A 15,840-nucleotide genomic window follows, 5' to 3' on the forward strand; every position below is an offset into this window, starting at 1 on the left:
AGAAACCCAGCTTGGTCCTGATGGTCTCCCTCACTAGTTTCTCTCCAGGGTGAATGTAGCTGTTGATATAATATGGACTCTATTATTAAATGAAAAGAACAAATTAGACTACACTACTGAAACCTGCTGCTGTTTTTAAAGTCTCCATGTTACCAGGCTGTAGAGATTTAAACAGTTTTAGATCCATTACACTCAGTCTTATGTTAGAATCTCAAAGGACAGCATTATATTTTTGATATTAACAGTAACTCTGGGCCTCTGTAAAGTGTGCAGCTGATCTCATCGCTGTCTAAAAATGGATTAAAAAAACACAAGAAGTGCTGAATCCTTCAATAACACAGACTATTAGAGTAGCAGGTGTGTAGCATCGCTAACTAGCTAGCAACAAGCCTCTAACAGTGCATATGCTAGCGGCTAATCGAAACTAACGAATTAACAACAGAGTGATTTTAGAACTATAAGATGATAAACTGTGTGTCTTTTTTATAACAGTGACGTGGTTGTATTTACCTTAAATAAACGAGTCGTCAGTCGCGGTAAACCAGCAAAAAAACTCGAGCAGCCGGGCTACGTAAAAAGTGTAGGGGGCGTGTTTGCGGTCAAGTCCAGCGGGTGTGTGGGCGGGAGCGTTACACAGTCGCTCCACCTCAAGTCACTACTGCGCAGACTCTGGCTCCAAATTTGCAAGATGGCAGCCTCCACAAGCGGGTATTTTGGCTTCATTTTTGCACAATGGTAGGAGGCGGAGTCGCGTCGTCCATCTTTTCTACAGTCAATGGTTTTGACTCAAACAGCGTTAACCCCGCCCCCTGAGTTTGATGGGTGATGCTGACAGATAAAAATAAATGAAGAACACAGCTGCAGGGTCAGGAGTGCCTAAATGAATTAAATAAATACATCATCAAATAATTAATTAAGTGTTTCAATATAAATAAATAATTTATTAAGTGTTTTAAATGACATGAATGGGCATTTAATTAATTACTGCCACATTTAATTAATTATTAATGTGTATGAATTAATCCATTTTGTCACTCCTGACCCTCCATACTCTTGATCCCTTCATCAGCACTTTGGGGGCATTTAGCCCTAAAAACTAATACTTAGTAAAGCAAAATACACCAAACTTATAATTTAGTAAAGGGGGAGGAGCTACGGACAATGAGCCTTATCAGTGTGGAGTCCATGCAGTTCTGGCTGGGAAACCCCACACATGCGACATGTACTATCGGTGTCCCACTGATGCCCCACTACAACAGTGACATGTGGAACCTTAGTATTACAAAAATTCCATCTAAATAATAAAAAAATAAAATATATACAATGCACATTTGAGAAAGTTCACTATGACTCACTCAGTACATTATAGCTCAGCTACATAAGGAGCTTGGAAAGAAAAGCATCTGGCATCAGGACATCCAGACGCTTTTCTTCTCTACAAAGGTGTATTAAAAAAAGAACATCAAATTATAATATTACAGCGGATGTGTGACCTTAAAGGTTACTGGCTGAAAAAAGGTCACTGATCAAACTGATTCTTGCTCACAAAAAACATTTTAATCAGATTCTCTGCAGGAAAATTTGAAAACATTTCCTCCTAACTTCTCAGTATTCACTTATCAGCATTCAGTCAAACGCTCATTTACGGGTGTAGTTAAAAAAACTGCTAATAACTGACTTTCCACAGCAGTTGTTTGGTCGGACACAGTAAGAGATGTAATCTGTTACTCTTGGTGTGACTTCTTGAGAAAGAAGGTGTCTCTGAGATGTACTAATAGTGTTTCGCAATCTTGGCTCAGTACACACACACACACACACACACACACACTCCATTTTTATCTGTATCTAGCATTTCCGAGCAGCATGTCTTCATTATCTGTGTGTCTGCAAACACTCTGGTTTCAGTGGTTTCAGATCCATTTCTCTCTCACGTTGGTACAAATTAGTAAACACTTTTTATATTTCACTGTTTTTACACAAGTAAGCAGCACGTCTTTATCAAGATCAATAAGCTGCTCGCAAACAAGAGTTTTAGTCAAAGGTAATGTAGTAATAATTAAACATTTTAGTATTATTATCCTGGCTGCTCGAGGCTCCGTTTTCTCTGACAGTTTCAATCAAAATTAGAAATGCTGCTCTGAGACTGAGAGAACTAATAGTGCTGCCTGTTGTGCAGTTAGTTTCCAAAACACGTTATTCATGGTTGCATACAATTTTAGACTGATGTGGGCCAAAGCCTAGCATAGCCTGTAACGTTATTATGACCGGCACATTTTATGAGTGAACTTGGCTTTAAGTGTTAAGCAAAAAATAAGGAACTGCCAGATTATATTCAGAGTAAGTTATAATTTAAGGGGTTTTTGTAACTCAAAACAGGGAAGGTACGTACAACAGGAAAAAGCTTTTGTGTTTCTGTGCATGGAGTGAAGCTGTGGAACAGTTTGAATATGAAAGTGAAGCAATATCCAAACATAAAACAGTTCAAAAAGAGTTATAAAGATATGATCTTCTTGAGCTATAAAGAAAAGGGAAAATGTTGAAATTAAGTGAATGTCGCTATTTAGAAAACTTCATGATGTGATATTATAGTATATATTATATCAGAAATCTGTTCACTATTTTTATTACAGATTATATCAGTAAGTGACTAAATATTGACTGATAACTTATGGCAAAGGGGTGGGATTAAATAAGTGTGTACTTCTTCCCTCTCCCTTTCGACATGTAACTGAATCAGAACAGAAGCAATATTGAAATGTATTAACTTTATTTTGTATAGTATCTTTTTCTCAGATTTTCTTTGCTAAATGTACGTGTATATTGTTTACATGATTGAAATAAATGAACAAACAGGCCCAAATACAGGAGAAGGACAGCTGAGAGTGGAAAAAAATCACAAAAATAAATACTGCCAGATTTTCAACTTCGGTCTACAAGAAAATAAGAAGATCATGGGATTAGCCTCGATTGCACTTTGGACCTATTGACGGGATGCGCTCCGTCCCTTGATGCATGTACACTTTCAATTTCTGGTTGGGCTGCTTGGGTACAAAGTAAGTTTCATCATCAGATGATGAGCTTCATGTAAACATCTGCATGGAAACTGGATGCCTGGACTTCTCTGCTTACTTAGACCAAACCAAACCCTGAATTATGTTGGAAAATATGTGATGTTTTATGAAGGATCACATAAGAAACAACATTTTTTAGTTGTTTTTGAAACTAAAAAACTATTCAAAAAGTTTTAAATAGTTTAGAAAGGACTTTTACATTTTCATAATATTCATGGCTGTGTGGTAAAGCTGACATTATCTCACTTGTAATGGTTCAGATTGGACACTGTGACTGGCCGGTTCTGTGCTCCAGGCCACATGTTTGATACCCCTGGACCCATGCAACGAAGTATAAAAAAACGTGTCCACACTTTGGCCTGTGAAGAGTGAAAGCAGATATACGGCGTGATATCGAGCCAAATGCTTCAAAGTGTTCCTTGATGATGTGATAAAGAAGTGGCGTTCCTCCTCCAACCACAAACAGGAAGCTCATGAAGCGAGCAGTGTCAGTGCTTGTACGACACTCACCACGAGACCTCTGAGCAGGATGGCTGCAGTCGCACAGCTCTGCTTCTCCCTGCTGTTCACTCTCATCAGCAACATTCATGCAGAAGAATTTATCGCCATAAGAAAAGAAGGACGCTCTTTAAAGTTCAAGCTCCCAGATCAAAACAGCTCCTGCATCACCTCCAGACGTGTTGGTGAAGATACTCTGGTCCTGTGGAACATCTCTGACCCCTGGAACAGAAACTTCACAGTACACGAAGACCTGACAGGACGACTCTCATTTCCTGAGACATTTCATGGTTCTCCTTCATTTACTCTCAACAACCTGACCCACTCAGACTCTGGACTGTACCAAGAAGTGTGCTGGACTCAGGGCAGCGTGACATATGAGAGAAACATCAGCCTGACTGTCTGCAAGACAGTAAGGGGGGAAGAAGATTTCACAAGTCCTGAAGACACTGTAGACGTACAATGTAAAGGAGCAGGTGAGAATCTGACGGTGCGTTGGATCAGACAGGACAGTAAGTGGGAACAAGACATGTGGAGTATTTTCAAAGACAGAATTTTGAAGGTGAATAAAGTCCAAGAAAGTTTCCTGGAGGTGACAAACACATCACTTCTTCATGTCTTCAATGAACAACAAACTGCTTACATCTGCCTGGTGATGAACCAACAGCAGTGTGTGAGCACTTACTCTGTACGTTTGATCAAACAAACAAAGCTACGTTATGCTTCAGAGGGAGACACAGCTGTGCTGGAGTGTCCCTTCATGGACCCCATTCATGACCAGCCCCCAGTTTGGAAGAAGGAAGATATTACCTACAATACTGTTCAAGAAATTGGTCGAAACTTCTCGCTGGTACTTCCATCACTAATGTTAAAAGATACAGGTAAATACTACTGTGTAGGTGAAACAGTAAAAGATGAGTACTTGCTTTGGGTGTGCCCTAAACTTGGTCCACCTGCAGTAAAGGTTTTCTCAGAGGGAGATGAAGTCACTATGAGATGCTCTGATGATTGGAAAAATAGTGCTGCAGGCTTTATGTTCATTAAGTTGATCCAAACAGAAGACAAAATTGTGTTCACTGATAAGTTCTGCAGGGACAATAGAATCACTTGTTCCTATGACAGCCTGATAATCTCTAATGTCTCACTGGAAGATGCAGGAGAGTATGTGTGTACAGTTTTAAATTCAGAGTTAAAGTGTGTGTCAGCAGAAAAATTTGTTCTGATCTACAGAGAGCCCTTTGGGGTTTACTCGACCTTCTACAGAGTCAGGTGGATACTGCTCAGCAGTCTGCAGGTGATGCTTTGTGTTGTTGTGGTCTGTGTGACACAGAAAACCAGGAGAGGAGAGCAGCTTTCAGCTCAGACACACACTTAATATGCTTATAATAATAATAATAATAATAATAATAATAATAATAATAATAATAATACATAGAAGTGAAGAAATCAAAACAAAAACAAACAAAAATATTATTGTAGATATGAATCTGTGACCTGACTGGACGGTTCAGTCTCTTATATGATTATATATTTTAAACATTTTGCCTTTTTCTATCTTTCGACTTAATTCTTGTTTATTTCTGCTCATATTTTATTTCAGTTATAATGATTATGTGCTTTTTTGTTTTATGTGATTTGATGTTTATCCATATCTCATTCATGTATCTCTCAGAGTATCATTTTGAATATTCTTCTGTTTCTATCAGTGATCAGTTCGATCTATAATAAATGTTAGAAACCAGTTGTAAATGTATTCGTTCTTCACTCTGATGTGAATCATTATCATCTCTCTTGGAAAATGTATTTTGTTATTGTGTTTAAGAGCAGATTCATTACAGCACCATGTTCATCTGCACTATATTGTTTTCATTGTTGTGAATAAACATGATTGTCTGATACAGCAAACACTTCATAATATGGACGTTACTGCTTTGATTGTGTTTTTATATTCTCCATTTTTGTTAGGAATCATTTCTGAAATAAAAATATCTAAATCTAATTTAACAGGCTGAACGTTGATGCTCTTCTGTCAATGACTCCATGATGATTTTAAATTTGAATAAACACACAATCCTCATATTTCAGTGCAGGATGTAGAGCAGAGTATATCAGTCAACTGGATCAGAGCTCATCAGCATTTTGAACTTAATATGCAGCCAACACACTTTAACACGTGTCTGATGTAGAGTGAAACATATCATGGAAAAATGGAAGACGAGAGAAGCTGCACATGGTTATCATCATTTATTTATTCATTTATTTTTTTGCCTGTCCCATTTGGATCTTTAGCCATCAGAATTGTTGTTTGAAGGCCAAGAAAGATGCCATGTTGGTCCATTTGATTGACCTTTATTATAATTGTGTATTTATTTTATTATCGGTTGTTACAGACGGGACAGACATGACTGGGGGATAGGACAGGGAGAAGGAAAGAATGAAAGAAAGAGAGGGAGAGAAAGAAAAACAGAGGGCAGAAGAGATGATGAGAAAGGGGGGAAGGAACAAAAAGAAAAACAAACACCTGGATCACCTGTATGGAGAAAAAAAACAGTGGGCGTTTCTCAACAACAACAACTATGAACATGTAGAAAATAACTGAACTGTGCTTTGAAGTACTCTGTTTGTGTGTCACCAAATACACTTTTAATATTTTTTTAGCCGAGGATGTAGCGTTTTTTTAAGATAGAGCCTCTTTGCAGAAGTGCTGATTTTGTGGATTTCCTGGATGTCTGTCTCACAGCAAAGCGTGTGATAGAGCCAGTACACAACTGTCATAACCCCAGCTGACGGTACACTGGCTTCATTCATTATATCTACTTGTTTCAGTCTTCATTTCTGAATTATAGCTAATATTAAAAAGGAGGAGAGAGATTAAATAAATCAGATTAACACCTGATCTTTGTGTTTTCTGTTCAATAATCAGTGTGACCTGTGTATACACGTGTAAACTTCATTAAAAGAGATAATATTGGTGTTCCCGCCATATAGTAACTCTCAGGTTTAACTGTACCAGGCTTGTTCGACACTGTTAAACCTATACAGACTTCACGATGTTCGACTAATATTTTCATTGTGGACATTAATCATGAGGCTAAACAGGCAGTCCAGCTGCTGTCTCAGAGTCCTGTACACCATGGAGCAAAGTCAGCATATCCAGGATATCTTTCCGTTAGTTGAGTTAAACCAGCAGCGCAGTTACATGAAAGTGTTGGCAGCATCAAACTAATCTAATTCACATGTCGATATTCTTTTACAGAGAATAATCCTTATTACTGCCAACTATTCCAGAGACATGAAAATCTACAGTATAAAGAAAATAACAATATAGCAGTCAAACACAACACTGTTGTAAAAGAGGTGAATGCTTCAGTTTGTCGCAGATCAAAGTGGAATGTGATTGGTTGAACAGGTGTTCCTGCATGTCCTGTGATATCGGCATTTCCATCAGTGTAAAAGCACAGCAGGCTTTACAAATGCTGTTCATTGAAAACATATTCCCCCATCATTCCCCCATTTTAAACGCTTAAAACATGCTGTAAATAAAGACTGAGTGAAGACGTCCTGCTGATTTATAATCCAAAAATCAAACCAGCTCCGACAGTTTGAGTTTGTTATTCTCTCAGCTGCAGATTCGTTTTTACCAACATGAGAAAGTTAAATAAAGTTGTTGTTAGGGTGAATTGTTATTGTTGTTTGTCATTTTTATGTTTACCATTTGTACATTGTTTTAATTCTGTGAAAGGAATTCTTTCTGTCCTCCCCTCCCCAGATTCTCGAGGTTCTAGGTGGGGGGCTGTAGTCTTCTGTCATCCTTGTGCTTTTGATGTAAGCTTCCTGCGTTTACGACCCTTTGGTCAGCAGGAGGTCTGACACACACACACACACACACACACACACACACACACACACACACTCTTACAGAAGTTCACACACACATACAATGCTTTGTCTTAGAACCATGTGGGCGTGGCTTTTTTCTGACGTGTTGTGTGTGAACTGTCTCTCTATAAAGGCAGCAGGAGGAGGTCAGATCTGGAGGTCATTTTCGTGGTGAACAGACGAGGCCTCCCTTGCGCAAATAATCGATCGATCGACTGTCTTGTTTTCTTCATGATGAATAAGTCTCTAGAATTAGCGGGGCTTGTGGAAACACAGACCCAACAGTTGTGTCTGTGACTTTGTTACTGATGCTCATCAAGCAAACTTAAAGACTGTAAAGGCAGACCCGCTATTTTCATCATCAACACGTTTCTGTTTGCAATACCCTGCTGGAAAACTCTCTACACAACTGATGAACGACCGCTTTTTAGTTTCAGAGACATGAGGAGTATTTCCCAAAGTCTGACCTGCGTCGATCCAGCCGTAGTTACCGTGGTTACTGCATAAGCTTACTGTGAATTAAACAGCTGGCACTGCAATAACTTACCAGCTGTTCTGTTATCACTAAAAGTTGTGAAATGTTGTATCACCAAAATATCATTCTCAGTCAGTTGTTATTCATTATGTGTTTACAGCGCCCTCTGTGGTTGCTCCAAGTAATGCACTTTAGAAACGGCTTTATTTAGAAAAAACTTTATTGAACAGCAAGTCAGCTCAGTCAAGAAAAGCGAGTGAGCAAAAGAAGGGAAACATATCGGCATGCAGTTTATGGTGTCCTGTCGGAGAAAATACTGTCTGCATCTTCTGTTTGTGGTTGTGTCGCCGGTATGTACTTAAAGTATAAGTTGTAACTTTGTTTTTGTGCAATATGTTGCCCACCAATGCAGTATTTGGCTGTAAAGCTAGTCCTTTTGTTAAGCTAGTTACCCGCGATGTTGGAGGTTGTCTGGGATAGCATCGATAGTACAAGTTCACATAATTAGACATTAGACATTAATTAGACAATTAGACATATGCTATGTAGTAGCAGGGTGGTATATAAATGCATATTATGCTGCACATATGTATGTCATGACTGTATTTTTTATCTTGTTTTCATCTGCATCTAAAGGTCAAAGGTCACTCTTTCGAGGATGCCAACGTTCACATTTTGGACAGAGAGGACAGATGGTTTGAAAGAGGAGTGAAAGAAGGCTGCTGCAGCAAGAGTCCTGACAGGGACTAGAAAGAGAGAGCAGATTTCTCCTGTTTTGGCTTCCTGTTAAATCCAGAATTCAAAATCCTGCTCCTCACATACAAGGTCTTAAATAATCAGGCCCCATCTTATCTTAATGACCTTGTAGTACCATATCACCCTATTAGAGCACTTCGCTCCCGCTCTGCAGGCCTACTTGTTGTTCCTAGAGTATTTAAAAGTAGAATGGGAGGCAGAGCCTTCAGTTTTCAGGCCCCTCTTCTGTGGAACCAGCTTCCAGTTTGGATTCAGGAGACAGACACTATCTCTACTTTTAAGATTAGGCTTCAAACTTTCCTTTTTGCTAAAGCATATAGTTAGGGCTGGACCAGGTGACCCTGAATCCTCCCTTAGTTATGCTGCAATAGATGTAGGCTGCCGGGGGATTCCCATGATGCATTGAGTTTTTCCTTTCCAGTCACCTTTCTCACTCACTATGTATTAACAGACCTCTCTGTATTGAATCGTATCTGTTATTAATCTCTGTCTCTCTTCCACAGCATGTCTTTTATCCTGTCTTCCTTCTCTCACCCCAACCGGTCGCAGCAGATGGCCCCGCCCCTCCCTGAGCCTGGTTCTGCCGGAGGTTTCTTCCTGTTAAAAGGGAGTTTTTCCTTCCCACTGTCGCCAAAGTGCTGCTCATAGGGGGTCATATGATTGTTGGGTTTTTCGCTGTATCTATGAAGCGCCTTGAGGCGACTTTTGTTGTGATTTGGCGCTATATAAATAAAATTGAATTGAATTGAATTGAAAGAAGCCATTTACGTCCACTGTGAGCGACCATCTTTGAACAGAGGCGGTGGTTTACGACACCAACTGTCTGCCATCTATAATCCAGTTTTGAGTTCCCTTCCCAGATGCCTTAACGCCCACTCACATCCTGGGCCATCTGACCTCAGGAAATCACATGATAGGGTCGGGCCAGGTTTCACAATGAACTCACCCGAAACCCTGGCTGATTGTGACCCACACCCAGTTTCACACCTTGGCTCATGTGATTAGGTAGAGGATCATCAGGGGGTCCTTTGTCCCTCTTTGGGGGGGAAACTCCCACTGGGTTTAAATCTGGGACTCTTAGAACTGAAGAAGCTTCTTGGATGAAGGTGAAACGTCTTCAAGCAACTCAAAGAAGTCCAGACGCTTTTCTTTCCAAGCTCCTTAGACTGTCTCGTTTTTAGTTTTACCCTTTTGAATGTCAGTAAACCTGTTGACAACGCTCATCGGTCTTCAGAGTGGTGATATAAGAAAGGTGTTAACGCCCTTGCATCAGACATGCACCCATAACGGCACACCAGCGATAGGAGTGTTTATGTTTTCATTACAAAAGAATGTATAACTCATAGTTTAGGATTATCACAGATAACGCCCATGTGAGCTGTGTCCTCGGAAACACCAGTATACTAAAATTAATAGGCTATTACTGAAATACACGTGCTGTATTATAAAGTACGATAATTTATTTATTTTTCAGTAAAAGATGTTGTAGTCCCTGATAATGCATTGCTTTAAATGGCGAGAATCTTGAGGGATGGCTGTTATGAGGAAAAGCAGCCCAGAAACTTTACCGGCAGCACACATCGTTGTGTGCCTAAACTTTCAATCTTTTACCCAAGCTAATCTACCATTTTTGGGGGGGATTAGAGATCTGATCTGGATTATCATATTAAGATTTGGGACACATCATCAGTAGTGGAGCTTTGATTCATTGGGTGTTTTGGCCATTATCACTAGACATCCTCATCCAAGGAGGCCCTGCCAGGGTTGATCAGCCCCGGAGTGAGTCACTGGTTTAGAATCAGAATCAGAATCAGAATCAGAATCGTGTCTATTGGCCAAGTATATGTGCAGACACATAATTTGGGAATGAATTTGGTTCCGGTAGATGGAGTCTCTCAAGCACAGCAATGTAAATCACACGCACACACACACGTGTCTATATATACATTACACATGCATACACAAAGCTGTGTAAACCAACTATAAATAACCAATCTAAACTTATATACATAGAATACAGAAATGAGGTTGAATGAATACTACAGAATGCACATAAGGTGCAGTTGCAGTCTGGCAGTGGGAGCAGTGTGACAGGTCAACTGTTTAGGAGGGAGATGGCGAGGGGAAAGAAACTGTTCCTATGTTGGGTGGTCCTGGTCTGGAGGCTTCTGTATCGTCTGCCAGAGGGCAGCAGATCAAAAAGTCTGTGTCCAGGGTGTGAGGGGTCTGTGATGATTTTCCCGTTTCCTGGTTCTTGAGAGGTACAGATGCTGGATGGAGGGCAGGGGGGTGCCGATGATCCTTTCTGCTGCTCGTACAGTCCGCTGCAGTCTGTTCCTGTTTAGTGGCTGCACCATACCAGACTGTGATGGAGGAGCACAGGACAGACTCAATGACCGCAGTGTAGAACTGGATCAGCAGCTCCTGTGGGAGACTGTACTTCCCCAGTTGTCTCAGGAAGTACATCCTCTGCTGGGTTTTTTGAGGATGGAGTTGATGTTGGTCTCCCACTTCAGGTCCTGGGAGATGGTGGTACCCAGGAACTTGAAGATCTTCACAGTCGACACAGGGCTGTCTGATATGGTGAGGGGGGGGGGGGGGGGCAGAGTTGAGGGGTGTCTCCTGAAGTCCACTGTCATCTCTACAGTTTTAACCCTTTAAAACCGGTCAGAGCAGCACGCTCTGTTTTGCATAACTATTTTTAAATCCCGGTAGCTCTGCAACCACGTGAGCTAGCGCAATAATTTTTTTTGCATATGAAACCGGAGGAGTTGTACTTACATCTTATGCCATCAGCTTGTCCTCGGTCACAGTTTCCTTCCACATATAGTTTTGCAAAAACTGCATAAAAAGCACTTGCAGCAACAAAAACATAATATTCCAGAAACACGCTTTGCCGATCCGATCAGCTGTTCATAACACTTCCTACGTCCATCAGCGCGAACTATCGCATGTCCGCCATGACCTGCCTGAAACCGGAAGTGACATCATTTTGTGGAAATGTAGTTTTTTACCATATAGCCTCATGAGCCTATACTGGTGTTTTTAAAAGTTATCTTTGACTTCATGACTTTCTGTGTCATTTCTGGGATGCTTAGGACTCATATTGCACTGCTGAAAATAGTTTATTTTGATGCATATGCTGCTTTTTTGCAAATTTGCACTATAATATTTATTTTCGTTTTTCCTGCAGTGTATAAAAATTGGTGTATTTCAAAAATAAAACTATGAAGACACTCAAAATAAATTTCCTGTGGTGGGAAACTATTTTGTGCAACTTTTTTGTATTTACAGTTTTGAGGGATAAGCCTCTTAAATTTCTCTAACTAGAAATATATGTTAAAAAAACAAAAACGATTTTCAATTTTTTTTGTAGTTTATTGCACTTTTTTGCAATTTATATAATTACTATGCACTTAATGCAGACATATTATTAAAATTTAGACTGTAATGGTTGTATTGATGTATAGCAACTTGAAATGCTCCCAAAAATGGCTCCACAGCATGTAAAAATATAATATAAGCTCTGGCTGACTTGGTTCTATGGTAGGTCTTAAAGGGTTAAGAGTGTTCAGCTCCAGATTGTGCTGACTGCACCAGCCGCTCAACTTCCTGCCGGTATGCAGACTCATCACCATCCTGAATGAGGCCAATGACAGTGGTGTCATCTGCAAACTTTAGCAGTTTAACAGCCGAGTTCTTGGAGGTGCAGTCATTAGTGTAGAGGGAGAACAGTAGTGGTGAGAGGACACATCCTTGAGGGGCACCAATACTGAGGGACCGAGTTTCAGAGGTGATCTCCCCCAGCCTCACTTGTTGCTTTCTATCTGTCAGGAAGCTGGTGATCCACTGACAGGTAGCTGGTGACACGCTGAGCTGGGAGAGTTTGGAGGAGAGAAGTTCAGGCACGATGGTGTTAAAAGCCAAACTCAAGTCCACAAACAGGACCCTGGCATAAGTTCCCGGGCGGTTGAGGTGTTGCAGGATGTAATGCAGCCCCATGTTTACTGCATCATCCACCGACCTGTTTGCCCGGTAGGCAAACTGCAGATGGTCCAGCTGGTGGCCTGTAATGTCCTTCAGATGGGCTAACACCAGTCGTTCAAAGGATTTCATGACCACAGACGTCAAGGCGACAGCTCTGTAGCCATTCAGTCCTGTGATGGTCGGTTTCTTGGGAATAGGGTGGAGCGTGGAGCGTTTGAAGCAGGAGGGAACTTCACACAGCTCCAGGGGATCTGTTGAAGATGCGAGTAAAGATGGGAGCCAGCTGTTCAGCACAGGTTTTGAGGCAGGAGGATGAAACACCGTCTGGTCCGGGGGCCTTCCTGGGCTTCTGTTTCTGAAATAGTCGGCTCACATTCTCAGTGTGTATTCTGAGTTTCAGGGAGGAGGAAAGGGGGGTGAGAGGTGTGATGGAGGTCATTGAGTCTGGATTGGAGAGGGTGGTGGTGGTCATTGAGGCTGGAATGGGGAGGGTGGTGGTGGTCGTTGAGTCTGGATTGGAGAGGGTGGAGGTCGTTGAGTCTGGAATGGGGAGGGTGGTGGTGGTCGTTGAGTCTGGATTGGAGAGGGTGGAGGTCGTTGAGTCTGGAATGGGGAGGGTGGTGGTGGTCGTTGAGTCTGGATTGGGGAGGGTGGGGGTGGTCATTGAGACTGGATTAGGGAGGGTGAAGGGGGAAGAGGTGGGAGGTGTGTTGGGGGTCAATGTCTGAAGCAATGTCTCTGGGGAGGGGAGGGTGAGGCATGGGAGTCTGTCAGTCTCAAACCTGCAGTAGAAAGTGTTTAACTTGTTGGCCAGGTCCTTCAGATGGGCTAACACCTCTAGGGACGGGACAGTGCATAAAGTATCATTGTATGCAGACGATTTATTGCTGTATATATCTAATCCAATGGCGTCAATCCCTAAATTGCTTAAGGTATTATTATTATTATTGTATCCAGATATGCGTTACTTCGGACGCATATCTGGATACAAATTAAACTATTCAAAAAGCCTACTGTTCCCTATTAATAACATAGAGCAAGATTTCTCTGCCTTCCCTTTTAAATTAGAAAAAGAAACGTTTAAATATTTGGGAATAAATATAACCCGCACAATGAACGAGTTGCGGATTTATAATTTTGACACTTTGTTAGAACAAACATCACAAGATTTTAAAAAATAGGCAACACTTCCAATCTCATTAGCAGGCAGAATAAATATAGTTAAAATGGCAGTCTTAATGGAACCAAATCAAGTTCCACTTCCCGTCCTAACCTCATCCCTAGCTCTAAATCAAAAACAGAAAATAACAAATCCAGTTGTAAGAACATCTATTAAAATATGGCTTCAATTCAGAAGGCACTTCTGTTTGCAACAGGTTAGTTATTTTTTCCCTGTTGCTTTTAACCCTTTTTTCTGCCATCCATTTCAGATAAAGCGTCCAAATTTGGCACAATAATGGTTTGAAGTTTTTTTTACAATTTATTTTCAGGAGAAACTTTTAACACCTTTGACGCTCTGATGAGAGATTACAATATACCAACCTCACATATGTTTAGATACCTGCAAATACGAAGTTTTGCAAAAACATTGTTTCCTTCTTTCCCCTACCTACCTCCTAAAAATCAAGTGGATACCATTTTGGAAATAGATCCTTTTGGCAAAAGGAGAATCTCCGTCATATACAAACTGATACAGAACTTAAGGCCTATTACTTGGGAAAAAACTAAAAATAATTGGGAAAAAGACATTGGGGTGGATTTGTCTGATGATGAGTGGAGATCTTGTTTGAATCGTATACATACTTCCTCCCTTTGCATTCGCCATGGTTTAATTCAGTTTAAAATTCTTCATCATCTTCATTATACAAGAGAGAGGCTTTCAAAATTTTTCCCAGAAGCCGATCCTGCCTGTCCCAGGTGTGGACATAATCCAGCAAATGAGGGTCACATGATGTGGTCTTGTCCGAACCTGGATAATTACTGGGGAAATATATTTAAAGCATTATCTCATATCAGTGCGCAGAATTTAGTGCTTGATTTCCGCATTGGCATTTTTGGAGTTATGCCACCTCAATACAAAATTAGTATATCTCAGGAAAATGCCAGAGCATTTGCTGCATTGCTTGCCCGTAGACTTATTCTATTCCACTGGAAGTCTGATAAGGCTCCTTCATACATACATGGTTAAAGGAGGTGCTTTTCTTTTTACCACTGGAAAAACTTAGATACAGAGTTCTCTCATCACAACAAAAATTCTCTGCGACTTGGAACCCATTTATTGACTATATAAAAATGTATTTTCCAGATGTGTGACATACATTTTTTTGGTTTTTTTTGTTCTGTTTCTCTTTACATGAGCCTCGGGTGGGGAGGGAGGGGGGGTTTCTTTTTTCTTTTTTTTTTTGTTTTGTTTTTTGTGTATAATGGCAACGTTTTCATTATGTATTGTGACCATGATTTGTGAAAAAAAAATGTAAATTGAAGTTTCAAAAAAAAAAGAAAAAAAAAGAAATTAGGCCAGTCCAAACATTTGTGGCGTTCTAAGAGAATAACTGCAATTTTAAAACCTGTGTGTGACTGACCTCTGTTGGTGAAGGAGAACATTAAACTGAAATGTAAAGAGGAATAAACTGTTTTAACTGTTGGATTAACAAATATATATTTTGGCTCTTTTGGTTAAAAACAAAAAGGTATTTGTTTACATTTATCTCAGACAAAAAATTCAGTATGTGGTTCACAGAATACCTTCTTTGCATGTACTTTACATTTTTGTTTAAAATTGAATCAAAATATTTGAGAAATAGGTATCTATACTCATCAGTATCTCGTACTAAAATCATTAATTATTCAAATCAATATTATTTATTGTCAGCAACTACAACTGAAAAGTGTAAGTAAAACACAATAACGTTGAGAAAAACACAACTACATATTAGTTTGTTTGTTTTTTTAGACTTAGACTACCAGTGAAATACAATAACATTCATATTTGAAAGCTAGGGGGTGATCGTGCTCAAGAGTTGGCAGTTCGTCTTGTAATCAGAAGGTTGCCGTTTCGAGCCCCAGCACTGACAGTCTCAGTCGCCTACTGGTGGTGGTCAGTTTACAATATTAAGTAAATGAACAAAATTTTGGATTAACTGACCATCTATATTTCAGTTACATTGACCAAGC

The sequence above is a fragment of the Neolamprologus multifasciatus genome, chromosome 14 (assembly GCF_963576455.1).
Source record: "Neolamprologus multifasciatus chromosome 14, fNeoMul1.2, whole genome shotgun sequence".
Lineage (NCBI taxonomy): Eukaryota > Metazoa > Chordata > Actinopteri > Cichliformes > Cichlidae > Neolamprologus > Neolamprologus multifasciatus.